At 41.1% G+C, this 15,507-nt stretch overlaps 1 pseudogene; it reads left to right on the forward strand.

Moving 5' to 3' along the window:
* Positions 1–6,122: 6,122 nt before the first annotated feature.
* LOC122063862 lies at positions 6,123–7,730 on the forward strand (annotated as a pseudogene).
* Positions 7,731–15,507: the final 7,777 nt, after the last annotated feature.

The raw sequence follows: 15,507 nt of genomic DNA on the forward strand, positions 1-15,507 counted from the left end.
TTTGGTGGGTCCACTGGTTGTTGTTGAGGTTCTGATACCCGTGGGTCCCACCACTCGCATCGTAAATGGTACCGGATGAACCCAAATCATCCTCCACACCTTTCTATTGATGTAAACACCTTATGGACTTAAATGTGTGGGTCCTCGTGTCTCGAAACTCATTTAAACCTGATTGGTTCAAAAGAGGCTCAAGCCAAACACACCCTTAGGCCCAACTTAAGTTATAAGTTGGGAAATGAGGATTCATTTCCTCATTTCCCTTGTGCCCAACTTAGAAGAGGAGAGAAGGAGGAGAGGAAGAAGAAGGCCTACCTTGGTGATTGAAGGCCTACCTTGGTGCTGGCTACCACCTTGTTGCTGGAATTGCTGCCGGAGGCAAGTACAACCTCCCATGCCACTCTCTCTCTTTATTTCGACCTAGACAAAGCTAGGTATGGATGAAATCTTGGTATACACACCATGTTAGGGTTGTAGAATGGGTGTTCTACGCTCCCAATGTTGTTATTGAGCTCGAACCAAGCCCGGTGAGCTCCGACAACATGTAATGCCAAAAGACCAACTAGAGTTTTGATCGTTCGATCTACGTATCTCCCAAATGGATGAGTGGAATTGGAATTTTCTTATCTTAAAATGATGCTAGGGACATACCCTACAAACTCTACGAAACAAATCCTGGTAATTGGGCCCGAGCCGAAAAGCCCCAAATTATTGGATTGACCGATATCACCATCAAAAACAGTTCATCGGATCCACTTGGTCTATTTTCGATGGCATATTTTTGATGGACTTGGAGCCTTATGTGCTCTCTGTCACCTCCACTGGAAGTAGATCTGATATTTCCGGTGGAAATGCCCTATTTTTAGTGGTTGTTTCTGGTGACATCATTGTCAATAGGAGACAGTGTCTGTTCCTTTTAGGGGTGACACGTGTTGGTCCCTCCTAATGTTTCTGACGCATATTGGTGTACAATCCCCTTATATCTAGGATAGTGATGTGCAAGAGCCTCGAAGCCAAAATTGAATTGATTGATCAGTGGCCGTACTTGAACCTGAACACGACCGATCGTAAAATAGGTGAGGGATGGACTGTGTTTATTTTTGAAATGTTTATTTTTCATTAAATTGCTCAAATTCTTAGAATTATATGAAATTGTCATTTTGAGATCATGATATGAATTATATGGAATGTATGACGGGATTCAGTGTGGTCGAGGTGGTACCGATACTGTGATCGTCATGTGTTTGGATGTGTGTGTGTGTGAGACAGAATCCGGAGTGACCGAGGTGGTACCGGTGCTATGATTGCCGTATGTATGTTGCATTCATGCATTGATTATGTGCATTAGAGTTAGTTGTAGTCACGGGTTACACTTTGTGGCCAAGGTCTCGCTAGTATCGTGTACTCCGGGACTGCATTTGAAAATAGATAAGCTTCGTGACTGAGGTTTTGCTGATGTTGCGTAGTTCATACTCAACTGTTATTGCATGCTAGATTAGGTAAATGGTCTCGGGTTTCACTTTGTGGTCGAGGTCTCTTTGGTATCATGTACCTGGGACTGTATTTGGGGATGGACTACACTTTGTGGCTGAGGTCTCTCCGGTATCTTGTAATCCATACTAACTGTATCATTATGAAGGCATATAGTATATATGTGGTTAGGTATCACTCCCTATGGTACGCACCCACAGGGGTTGAGGTGTTGGATAACCCATTGTGGTATGTTTGATGAGCCTTCCCGAAGTGCCACTCGTGCTGTACGATGTGATTATTGCCGGAGGTGGGAACCTATCCGGGGTGGCCGATGCATTACTGGTGCCATGACTGCCAGGAGGGGGTTATCAGGGGTTTTCTGAGTGACCCATGGACCCATACGAGGACCGGTAGGCTTCTAAACATGGCTAAGATTTGTATCATTGAGTAGTCGATGTTGTTTCCAAGATGAGGGATACAGCCTAATGCACCGTAGTAGCATTTACCAGACTTAATTTGTATTGTTAGGTGGATAATAAACAAATGAACTGCATCACGAGCATCATGGATTATGTGTTTAATTTTCACAATTATGCATCATAAATTATTACTGCTATTATCTTGCTTAGATGTGCTTGCCCCACCCCTCACTGAGCCAGTTGGAAAGCTCACCCCACATATACGCCCCTTTTTAGATGATGATGCAGGTACGGTGGTGCCGATGGCGGATGATGTAGTATCTTCTGGGTCAGAGTACGGTGTGAGTAACTGATGGATGCCAGAAGCGGAGGAACACGATCAAGACTATGCTTGTGACCACTGTGCTTACGTCGCACCGTGAGATTGTACATCATATTGTGATATATTTGGATATAGTTGTGGATTGTATATTTTCTTGATATTATAGTATATGTCATGGTTGAATGTAACAGAATAACTCAGTTATTACTATTGTATTACCATTAGATGTTTCCCTATTTTATTTATAAATTCTGCTACTATACTTTGATCCCGCTGCTTATACTGGTTTGTGATGTGAGATTGTGAAAATGTTAAGGTACTGCTATCAGAGATCCTAGTAGGTTTGTAAGATAGGTACATGTCTTACTCACACTACCAGTATTCCTAATGGTAAGTTAGGACTATTGGGAGTGGGGTGTGACAACTATGGTATCAGAGCGTGAAACTCTGCCTTAACTTACAATATCGACAAAACCATTTTGGGGAAATTAGGATTTAATAAAAATCTCAAGACAACAATAATAGAATTTTCACAATTAGAAGACAAGTATAGGTGTTAAAGCCGTTTCATTATAATGAAGAACTTGAATACACAGCTTACACTTTTTATGAAAAATTTAAAGTACGAAAAGCAAGAAATCCTAACTAGCCTAAGACTAGAAAATCAAACAACTGAAGCATATGACATAATGAAAAAGTTCAACTAAACCTAAAAAATCAAACTCAAATAAAAACATGAAAACGAAAATCCTAAAAGCTACAGTGGCAGGCATGCCACTAATCTTGCTGCTGCTGCTATTGCTGGTTCTGTTCTTGGCCTTGAGCCTGGTTTGGACTATGTGTTCCTGGAGGAGGGATCGGAATGCCGAGGTGGAAGACCATCGCCTGCATCTATGCCTCTAGGGAGGCCACTCTATTGTCCATAAGATAATAGGTCCTATCTATGCTCTCGAGGTAGCTACCATGCTCCTCATCAATGATATAGTGGTATCCAGACGGGCCATAACATCATTGAGACCATAAGGCCTCGCACCCCTAGTACTCTTGGATGTAGAAGCTCCTGTCGAACCCATAGCCTGGGGATCTGGTGGTGGAGCCCCACTAGCCTTAGCAACTTCTCCTCCCGCACCACCAACATCACCGGCACCGCCACCCTCTACCTCCATAGGCTGCTGACCCTCTCCTGGGATAGGTGTCACCTCCCTCAGATCTATGGTCATCTTCCTCAGTGAGTCTTGGTTGAAGTCTGTGACCTCTTCACCCAAGCGTGCCTCGCCTCCAAGTCCACCCCAAAGTGGTGGAAGATGTCGGTCAATATCCTTTCGTAGCATAGGTTCCCAACCCGGTGATCCTGCCCTTCAGATCGAGTTACCATGGTCCACATTAGGAGGTAAGGCAGACGTATCTACGCCCCCATGTACACGTAGTATGTCACGTAAGCTTGCAGGGTAGACACCTCATTGTAATGTCCACAGGTGGGGAGGACATTCAGCTGAATCACACGACAGACAACCTTTGGAGTGGCAAAGTAGTTGACTGAACGGTTCCATCCCTAGGCTTCCTTAGTTAGCATGTCATTGATCTCTTGGAAGGTATTGGGACTCTGAAATTCATATGCTAGAGTCCGAGGTGGGCAGTACACTAGATCACCTGCATTGATGATCATCAAAATATTTGCCAGCTACCCCATATCGAAGGAGATCTCCACCCCCTTCACATAGGAGGTGATCCGCATCTCTTCGATACCCCGGTTCATGCATTCCATGTTGGAGTAAAATGGCTTGACCAGGTTGGGGTAGTAGTATTAGTTGGGTTTTAGGATGCGGTACCACCCGATCTCCTCAAAGCGTTGACGAAGATGGAATGCACGGAAGTCGTTGGTCCTCACATAGACTCCTAGGTCAACGTTGCGGTGCTCAAAGAACTCCCAACGGTCTCTCTCAACCATAGAGCGGAATAGGATCGGGTTGAACTGCTCAGCGGCATCTTGCTCCTCTTGTATAAGAGCACGTCGGGTACGTACACAGTGTCCAGACATTGTTACAAGATGATTCTTAAGGATTTGGAATAAAAAACCTAGTTAAATGGCCGCATACAAAACTCACAGATAAGAAAATCACAAAAAACTAGGTTTCAGAGAGAGAAAACTGAAAAGGCATTATAAACCTTAGACAAGTGCAAAATTTTTACAGCAAAGATATTGTAAGATTGTCAGCCACCTTATTGCATTGAGTGTAGATCTTTCATTGGCATAACACAGTTGACCCCAGCATTCTATTTCCAAATGAACATAATACTGTTGACCCTTGCATTCTAGTTCCAAATTTTCCAAGGTCTTAGGGGAATGGAGCTCTTCAACAAAAGCCAGTTGAAATGGGTAGGAGATACTCAACTAGCTAGGCAATACCTAGTATGACATCCACTGAACTTTAGTTTTAGCCAATGTTATATTGTTACCCAGACTCTTCATGTATAGTTAGTTAGTAACTATGCCAATACTACAGAACATGATTATGGGTACAGGATATATGTCCAACACAAATCCCAGCAGTAGGACACTTGGACATAACCCTCCTTTTGACACATTTCAGCTGAAGGCTTGTCCCCATACCCATTATTGCATACATTTTTCTATATCCTAAGTTCAAAAATTCAGATCAATCCAACTCCTCATCACATACATGTAACTGATCCAGTACCCAAACCCATGTAACAATGGTTTTAGTAATACAGCTGGTTTACTAAACACAATGTTTTTAAATATAGATGGAGTAGGAAAAAAAGATATATAATTGAGCTAATAGTAAACAATTGGCACACAATAATTTGATTGTTCTAAATTCTAAATTATAAACTCACCTACATAATGAAGAACTAGTTTACATTGGTGAAGTTCATCAGAGCATGTTGTCTAGATATATCAATGACCGAGGAGGTGTTAATCGACCAACAAATGATACAGATATGTCATGGTTTCTTCCAAAGCAAAATTAACCCTCACCCAGTCTCCACTTTCTTGAATAAAATAAGAGGGTTGTGGCAGTGGCTGGTGCCTTAGAACTTAAGAATTTCTTCGAATAAAATCCAGTTTCATGATTAATGGCCATCCAACACTGGGATTTCAAGAGATAGAGAGTGAGAGGGAGAGCTTATATACCTACAAGTGAGGTTACATACAACCAGACAAACCCTTTTATTTAACATTAAAAAAAAAACCCCTAATGAGGAATGAACGTGAGACTTTATTCTAATGGACAAGCTTATGCCCAACAATTTTAATCCTCAACTAGAAATATCATGATTTTACACCCAAAAAAAAAAAAAAAATATAAATACCATGCACATCATGTGACTTAGACATGCCAGAAAGGATTTTTTTTTTCAACATGCCAGATAGGTTTCAAAAACCAATATAAATATTTTAGTTTATTTACTAAAATACCCTTGTCAGATACATATTATTGTTGTTACGCTTTTGACATGTTGCATTTACATTGGTAGTGGAAATTCTTCTCCTTATTTCATATTGGACCTACACAAGCCTTAGCCCAAGCCCAACTCGGGCTTGGAGAAAATCCTCTGCCCGACTCATATCATCTGCATTTGGTGGACCTATGACAACAGTTCTGTTCCCTTAAATACCAAAAAGAATACACATTAAGTTCTGTAACCAGAGAAAAAAAAAACACATAAACTTGGTGGGGCTGTGGGGACCCAACAAGCAGCTATGGAGCATCTCATTCTAATCCCATATGATCTGTAAGGCTAAGACCCTTTACCTTTTGCTTACCATTCCTTGCTTTTCTCAAAAAAGAATTTCATTTTTCAGCTTTTGTTTTGTAAGCTAAGCCCTCTCTATTTTTATAAAGAAGCTGAGCCCTCTTAAAGCTCCTTTATTCTTATTCTTTATGGGTAGTACACACCCATCAAAGCCTTCACTTGACTTCAAAGTTTTGGACTCAGACGCACTATCCCTCTCTCTTCCACAAAAGAGATATGGATAGGCATGTAATGACCTCAACTTGATCAGTTACTATATCTCAAAGAAAGCTTCCTTCCATCCATCTAACTTCCAAGAGAATAAGAATAACACAACAAGCTAGAAGGTAGAAGTTAGAACAAGAGCTTCAAGAATGGAAGAACTCGAATACCACGAGGTCCGAGCGGCGACCAACGACTTCTCCCCCTCGGCGCTTATTGGAAAAGGAAACCATGGATGTGTCTACAAAGGTGTTCTAGGAGATGGCAAGCTCATCGCCATTAAGAAGCCTTCGATCAGTCTTTAAATCCTTCAAGACAACTCCAAACTAGATAACGAGATTCAGGTTCTTTCTTCTCTACATAGAAGCCCTTACCTTATAAACCTGGTTGGAGTGAGTCATGAAGGTTCGACTCAGAAGAAACTCCTTTTTATGGAGTTCATGCCTAATGGATCTCTTCATGACTCGCTCCACAACCTGTCTACCCCTCCAAGTTGGTTGAAACGCTTACACATGGCTTTACAAGTCGCCCGGGTCATGTAGATACTCCATGAGTCCAGGCTCTCTATCATTCATAGGGACATCAAGTCAGCCAACATTTTGTTCGATTGCAATTGCAATGCCAAGTTGGCAGATTTCGGCCTAGCGGTTAGGCAAAGAGAGTCAACTCAGAGAGTTCACTCACCGAGTCAACCCCGCTAGTATAATCGGTTACTTAGACCCTTGTTACATTATCCTAGGAAAACTAAGCACAAGAAATGATGTCTTCAGCTCTGGGGTTGTATTACTAGAAATCATAAGCTGTAGGTGCGCAATCGAAGCTAGGAGAGATTTGGCTTCTATCGTTAACTGGGCATTGCCATTGATCAATGGAAATCAAGGAGGTCTCGAGGTATGTGATGCAAGGATCGCATTGCCCAGCAACATGGAGGACATGATACGTTGTGTCCTCAACATTGCAGCATGTTGTGTTTCATCCAATGAAGAGTGTCATCCTTCAATGGCAGAGATAGAGAATTAGACACTTGTGTGGTGAGACGAATTCAATATCCAGTGTGGTGGAGCCTTCTCGAAAGTGTTCTTTCACGGAGATAACGGAGAACAACGACTCGGATGTCCACGATAATATGCACAACACATCAAGCAGACGTTCAAGTGGATCATTCAAGAGGGAGGATGTTGGTACGAGAGGTTTTAGCTAAAATGTCCTTCAATTAAAGCACAAAAACTAAACTCGGAATCGTCCAAGTCAGAATGAACTCAAGAAGGAAAACGACATGACAACTTGCACGCACACGCAAGAGGCAATCCAAACAGAAGAATACCGAAAGTAGGCGGGAGAGTATAATTATTATTCCACATAAAGCTTTGTTTAATGGGCTTTGCCATTCCAGGCTGCTACTCACTTTTTTTTTTCTTTGAGATTAGCGATTCTATCTCTGAATGTATGATTGTATAATATGGTAAAGAAAATAAAGAAACTGAAAGGGAAGAATTGGGGAATGGCCCAAGAAGACAATGAAGAAATTCTTTGTCCCCTGCACGAGATCTTTGGATATTGAACTTATGATATGGGCAAAAATTATAATAAATTGACATAGATTAAAGAAAAAAAAAATGCAAACAGTATCCATATCTCCGGCGATTTGTATTGGTAGAATTTGAATCGATATCATATTAGCCACCAACATTGATACAATGTTAATACCCTATTGATGAAACAACAATCCATTCATGCTTATATTGTATCGTTATTATATCGGTTTTAAAGGTGACTTGATATCCGATTTAATATTATGCATTTTGTTATTTTTTTTTTTTATATCAACAATATTTCTTCTCTAACTTGCAGATGAGTTATTGAAAGAAGAAGACTTTTGGAAACAAAAATCAAGGATCCTTTGGCTGAATAGTGGTGACTTGAATACCTCTTTCTTCCATGCTTCAACTGTCCAATGCAGGCAATTTAACAAAATTCTAAAAATCAGGATGGCCAATGGTTTTTGGACTACATCTCAATCTGAAATCAAGCATGATATTATCTCTCATTTTCAACAAACTTACACTTTGGAAGGCCTTGATATGGACTCACTGCAGCATGCTCTTAATTACATCACCCATATTGTTACAGAAGATATGAACATAACGCTATGCAAATGGCCTGACCTTGATGAGGTTAAGAAAGCGATGTTCGCAATGAAGCCAAGCAAATCCCCAGGTATTGATGGTCTCCCTCCTGCATTTTTTCAGCATTTTTGGGATCTAACATACCATGACCTTTATGGTTTTGTTTCTAAGTTCTTTTCCTCTAAGACCCTTCCCCCTTAATTCAACAAAACTATTATTTGCCTCATTTCGAAGAATAATTGCCCAGAATTGGTGGAAGATTTTAGACCAATTAGCCTTCGCGGTGTGACAACTAAGATTATCTCAAAAATTATGGCAACTCGTGTCACACCCCGTTCACACTGAACCGGGCCAGTGACCGGGCTAACACCGGTTAACCCAAACCTACCAGGATCATCTGATACTGTATTCCACCACAGCATACACACAACTAATATAAGCTCATCAGATCAGTGGAAAACTAGGTATACCTATGAATGTTCCCATAATACTTGATACCCGAATTGTGATACAATAGTTATATACATGTGGGCTCGAGGGCATGATATTTACAAAATAAAAGTACAATTCACATATCAAGTACATAAAAGAAACCATCAAAATAATCAGAGTACACAGCTCGTCTCGGTATCAAAGGCTGGAGCTCAGCTCGGCATCAAGGGTTGAGCCCAGCTCGGCATCACATGGTAGAGCTCAACTCAGCCTCAAAAGTGGAGCTCAGCTCGGCATCAAAACTGTGGTCCCGCAACATAACTCTCACACGAGCAACCAGTGCTGTGCTCTAACTCCTCAGGGGCCCACCAGTCCTCTTCAGGGAACTCGACTGTGGGACCCACCCCTCTTCAGATGTATGACCTATAAAATCATCTAAAAAGGGGGTACCCGTGGGATGAGCTCACTACCTCAGTAAGTGGTAAGATGGACCACACAGCAGTCCACACATCAAAACACAATCATATGCACTACATGCCATGCAATACATTTTAAATCACATCCACCTAAGCAACATTACTAAGTCTTTGGTTTAGTGCTACTATAGCCACAGTGCGCATATACTCCGGGTACGAGCTGCGAACTCCATCCCGCGATACGCCCATAGGGCTGTCGGAGAAGGCCCATCGTGAGTACTCGGAAAAGTAAAAACAATGCCGACCACCGGCTCTCAACAGAAAAGTAAATGATTGAAATTAAAGGTGCTGACTCCAGCAATTTAAAAGCAGTACGATTGGCCCTCTTGAATGTACCACCGGGGTTGCTGACTGTCCTAATGACCAACCGGGCGTTATGTCTAACGGCCACAGTGACCCGACAACCGCGACCACTGCTTCTCCCCAAATGGTAACCCAACACCTTAACCCCTGTTGGGAAGGGTCGTAGCACGGGAAGGTGAAATCCTAAACTGCATGCTCCTATATGACAATAGTACGATTGCATAGTACGCCCGCGTCCCATACCACGGGCCACCAATGCACTCGTTTCCAAGCCGACTACGGCATCTAGTCTATCAATGCATTATGCACCATGATGTCAACATTCATCACATAAGCATCTCATCACTTGGCATTTAGAAAGTAAACATAGCACACATGCATAACAATGGGAGGATGACTAATCTACATAGCATATTCATGATGGCATGACTAGACTAGATACATTTAAATGAATGCCAAACAGTGGCTTGAAACAAGGCCAAACGTCCTCTCCCCACTTACCTGTAGTGTACAAAGATTCCTGTTCGGTACGGGAGAGATCCGATGCAAGACATGTAGGATTTGGTGAACCTAACATGATTGAGCAGGGTTAGTACTTCACCAATTTGGAATCAAAATTAACACGATCCAATGACACGATCATGTTTAGATCCCAAAAGGAGGTCACACGTCTGATTTGGGTCCAATCGGACGTAAGAATCACATTTAGGGCCTCACAGGTGGGTCAGACAGCCCACCTGTCTGGCCCACCGGTCTGGCCCGCCGGTTGTGCCCGAAGGCCTTGCCCTCTCAGGCGGGTGCCCACAGGCGGGCCAGATGGCCCATCGGTCTTGCCCATCGGTCTTGGCGGGAAACCTACTGTTTCTTCCCAACTTCCTCTCTTCTTTGGGGATTCAAATGGGGCTTTTCCAAACCCATTCTTCACACTTTCAAAGTCTCATAGGATGGTTCTAACCTAGATCTAGGTTAGATTCAAGTGATGGGAAACCATCTTACCACACCTTTAAACCCTCAAAATCACCTCAAACCCACAATGCTTCTGCAACCTTGTCAATACCTCTTCAAATCCTTCAAGATCAACACATAAATCATCTATTAAACCTTAGATTTATCATTTCAAAGGGGATTTACAAGATCTCAAGAAACCCTACTCAAATCAAGGGGTTTTTTTACTTGGGTATGGTGAATGTTTAAGGAACACAACTTTGCTTACCTCTGAATGTAGATCTAGTATTGAAGATCACTCTTCCGGCGCCGGAATGGGAAGATCAAGCTTCGGCGCCGCTGAAATCCTTCTCTTCTTCCTCTTCCTTATCTTCTCTTCTTCTTTCCTTTCCTTTCTCTCTCCTCTTTACTATCCTCACCAACGTACGAGTGTCATAAATGAAAAGAAAAGAAAAGAAAATCATAAATGCTATATATGTACTTCCTAAATAACTAAATAGTTCACATGGATGGGTCACTCAGGTGGGTAGGTGCGCCCACCTGTCCGCCCACCTGTTCGCCCACCTGAGGGCCAAAACTTGGAATTTTGACAGAGTTCAGGCCCCGGCTCGAACCCCACCCTTGGCATACGATGTAATATACGTATACACCTTAATATACGGCCACAATACCTGCTTTATCCATACATGGCCTTATGATAGGTGCATGTACACAGCTTGGGTACTCCTGTCTCTTCTGGCACTGGCTCGGACTTGTCGGGCCAACCGGTGTTTAAGGTCACCCTTGCCATCATAGTCCATAAGGAACCCGCTCTAACTCTCTCCGGTTCGGGTCCTGCATAGTTAAATCGGGTCAACCGTGTAATCAGATCGGGTTTAAGAAGTAGGGTATTACAACTCGGCTCCAAGATTTACTCTCAGTGATCATCGACCCTTCCCAGTCTGCTTTCGTTCCAGGTAGATCTATATCAGAAAATATATTTATAGCTCATGAGCTATGTCACTACATCCGGGGTAAGAAAAAAAGGAAAAAAGAGCTTCTTGGCCTTAAAGCTCGATATTAGAAAAGCATATGATAGGCTCGAGTGGCAATTTATAAAGCGTGTTCTTCTTCGGCAGGGTTTTCATTCATCTTGGGTTCAAAGGTCATGGCAGGCATTAGATCGATTTCTTTCAGTTTCCTTATCAATTGCTCTCTCCATAGCAATATCACTCCCTCTCGTGGAATTAGACAATAAGACCCCCTTTCCCCGGCTATCTTCATGATCTGCACTCAAGCCTTGTGTTCTTTACTATCCAATGCTCAAAGTAATGGGCTTGTGAAGGGACCAAAGGTCAGAAACAGAGCTTCCCCAGTGTCTCACTTATTGTTTACGGACGATTGTGTTCTATTTTCTGAGATGCAACTTAATCAGGCTCATAATTTCAAAGGATGCCTTGATCTCTTCTATAAGGCAAGTGGGCAGTTGATCAACAAGCAGAAATCTACTCTTACCTTTAGCCCCAGTGCCCCATCGCGAAAGGTGGTTTTCTTGCATTTTAGGCATCAAGTATGGGGAAGAGCCCCAAAAATACCTTGGTCTTTTGATAGACTTTGGCATGAATAAGTCCTCCCTCTTTCAAGATATTTGGGAGAAAACTATAAAAAAATCAAAGGGTGGAAGGAAAAGTTGCTTAATCCGGCTGGTAAGGAAATACTACTATATTTATTGCATCTTCTCTTTCAAGTTACTCTGCTGCCCACTTTAAGTTGCCCCAAGCTCATCATAATTTCATTAGAACAGCCTCTGCTAAGTTTTTTTGGAGCTAAGGTGGTAATGAATAAAAAATCCAATGGATTTCTTAGGAAAGGTTGTGTCATCCAAAGTCAAGGGGAGGTCTTGGATTTAAACATCCTAAAACACAGAATCTTGCTCTATTAGCCAAGGTGGCCTGGAAATTTTGGAAGCATCCTGAGTCATGGTGGGTATTGCAGATGAAATATATATACTTCCCTCGTTTTGAGTTCCTATCAACAAGATTGGGCAACCACCAGAACCTGATCCGAACTCCATCATGAACAAGTGTTTCTTAAGTTTCAGAAGCTTACTTAAGCTTTGGTATTCCTTCACTGGCAAACATGACTTCATTCGTCTCATCAGAGGATATAATCCGAAAGACACATCTGTAAGTCTTTTCACCTTTGATGTTACTACTGCTTCTGTTGATAAGGTTCAGTAGTGGATGTCTCCAATCAGTAATAGAGAGGGTGAATTCATGATATCAAATTTGAGTGCTAATGGTGGTTTGATCTGTTTTTACAACCAATACAATTTTTACATATCTAACCCTATCACACGAGAAATCTTACCACTTCCTTATCCACGAGATCGTAGTAGTGGCTGCATCACTTCCCACTGTGTCCAAGAAGAATGAAATACATATTGGTTGCTTTCCCTTCTGAAAGTAATGATTTAGGTCATCTTCTGTACCAGACCTCTACTTTGGGCACTTCTAAATCTTGGAGTTCAATTGGCATGGGGCCTTATCTTGTTAAACCCCACGAGGCGGTTTCCGTAGGTGGATCACTTTATTGGTTGCATAGTGTTACTCATCAAGTCAAAAGCGTCATCTCATTTGATGTTTCACAAGGTAAGTTCAGAGACCGCACCTTTTTAGATACTCTTTATAAATCTTATGACTTTGTTTTGGTGGAAATGTGTGGGAGTTTGTACTTGGTGGACCATACTGAGAAAGAATTGAGCATCCGTTTGTACGACGATCAGGATCAGCCTAGCAGTAAGTGGCCCGTGAATATCAGAATTATGTTGAATCATGAGTTTAGAGGGATCTATCTCTAGCCTATCTGCATTCAAAATTGGAAACTTATCATCAAATTGCAAAGCGGTGGCACGCTTGTTTATCACATCTAGAGCAGAGTATTCACTAGGATAAATATGGATATTTGGGCTTATGTTCTCCAAATGCCAAGCTTGGTTTCACTTGGCCATTTATATCATTCTCATAATGTTTGTTCTTCATTGTCTTGTTCGAACTCCAGCAAAGTCCATATCAAGGTTCGGGTGTGTATGTAAGCTTTGGGACACCATAATTGATCATCCAACGTTCATAAGTTTACGCTTTGAACATTACTTTAAGAACTCTCCCCTTTATCTTGCTACATATTCAGAAGATAAAAATTCCATCTCTTTGTCACACATTGGTGATTCCCTTAATGATCAAGTATGGAGACTGGAGGAGTTTGTGCCAGGAAAATTTAAGCTTAGAATGTTAAGTTCTACTTGCAATGGTTTGATCTGTCTCTATAACCGAACAGATGTCTATGTTTGCAATCCTATGACTCGTGAAATTAATTTAGCTCTCCCAAGCATAGAGGACATGGTGATGATAATGATAATTGTCTACTTACATTTCTCACAACAACTAGTGAATATAAAGTGGTCCGTCTTTGTCATCTTAACTCTAGATTTTTTTCTCTTTACATTGGGACTGTCTAAATCATGGAGTTCGATTAGCTTTTCCCATTTTCCATATCCATCTGCTGAAATTGGGTTTGTCCCTGTGAGTGGCTTTCTTTTTTGGTTCTGCTTCAACAATGTTGCGCCGGGGGACAGTAGATTCCATTATTTCATATGATGTTTCAGATATTGCCAGAACTTGATATTCATGACAGAATGGTGTCTACTAGATTATGTTTGGTAGAGTTGCAAGGGAGGCTCTCTTTGGTAGTCCGCCGTGATCATGATATAGAGATATGGATGAAGGATCAGACTGCAGACAGCTATATTTGGATCAAAGAAGCTCACTTCCAATATGAAGATGATAGAAAGCCAAAGCTTTGGAAACCTCTGTGTATCAATAAAGGGAAGGTTTTGTTTCAGGTACAACAGTATTTATGGCTATTTATGGTTTCTGATGATTCTGAAAGCAATATTTTTGTTTATTAGCCAAATTGCCAAGGCCCATCCACATACTCTCCTTGTGGCGAATCTGGTCTCACTAAGCAAGAATGAACTAAAGGTTGATCAATCGAGATATAGCTGATTTTATTATTATCTGCAAAATACAGGGTGTATCTGTCTGTCTTTAAATTTCGTTTCACACTTTTAGTTCTTTTAGCCCTTTGGCTTTGTAGTCTGGAATAAACGATGGAATTGTCCTATTTTCTCTATTTTGTCTCATGTGAAACTTATCCAAAAACAACTAATAGTTTCATAATCCGTGATGTACCTATGAAAGCTCGGTCTTGGATGTTATTTTTAACTCACATGAGGCGCTAATCTTTTTCTCTTTCCCCCATCTTACTGCCTAGATTTTTCAAATCATGATCAATGAGACATTTCTCATGTTCAAGGGTTATGACCCACCGATTTCTAAGCACTATTCTAGAGTTCGAAGAAATTCGACAAAATGCAAGGAACTTCAAACGATCTTAAAATCTTCAAAGGAATTCAAAAACCTGAGCTCACCCACTCACAACTCGCTCTCAACAAGGAAAAATCAGAATGAGAAGTGAGTAGGGGGGGTACTATTTTATGGTTCAAAATTCGGATTAAAAAAAAAAAAAGAATCTTTAAGATTCCAATTCCAAGGTGTAACTCAAAGATTCTTACCACAAGATACAAGATCCAAATGAAATTCATGTGAAAGGCAAAAACCAAATCAAATTCATGTAGAAGGTAAAATTCATATCACATTCAAATGGAAGGTAAAATTCAAATCACATTCATGTGGAAGGTAAAATCCAAAGCGCATTCAAGTCACATTCAAATCAAATTCATGCCATAAGAAAGGTAAAATTTGCAAATCAAATTCATGTGAAAAGCATATTCAAGTCACATTCAAATCAAATTCATGCCACAAGAAAGGTAAAATTTGCAAATCAAATTCAAAGCACATTCAAATCAAATTCATGTGAAAAGCACATTCAAATCAAATTCATGTGAAAAGCAAATATCAAATTAAATTTATGTGAAAAGAAAAAACAAATCAAGATTCCAATTCAACGTTTCAAATTCAAGAGTCCAAATCAAA

The sequence above is a fragment of the Macadamia integrifolia genome, unplaced genomic scaffold (genome assembly GCF_013358625.1).
Source record: "Macadamia integrifolia cultivar HAES 741 unplaced genomic scaffold, SCU_Mint_v3 scaffold1481, whole genome shotgun sequence".
Lineage (NCBI taxonomy): Eukaryota > Viridiplantae > Streptophyta > Magnoliopsida > Proteales > Proteaceae > Macadamia > Macadamia integrifolia.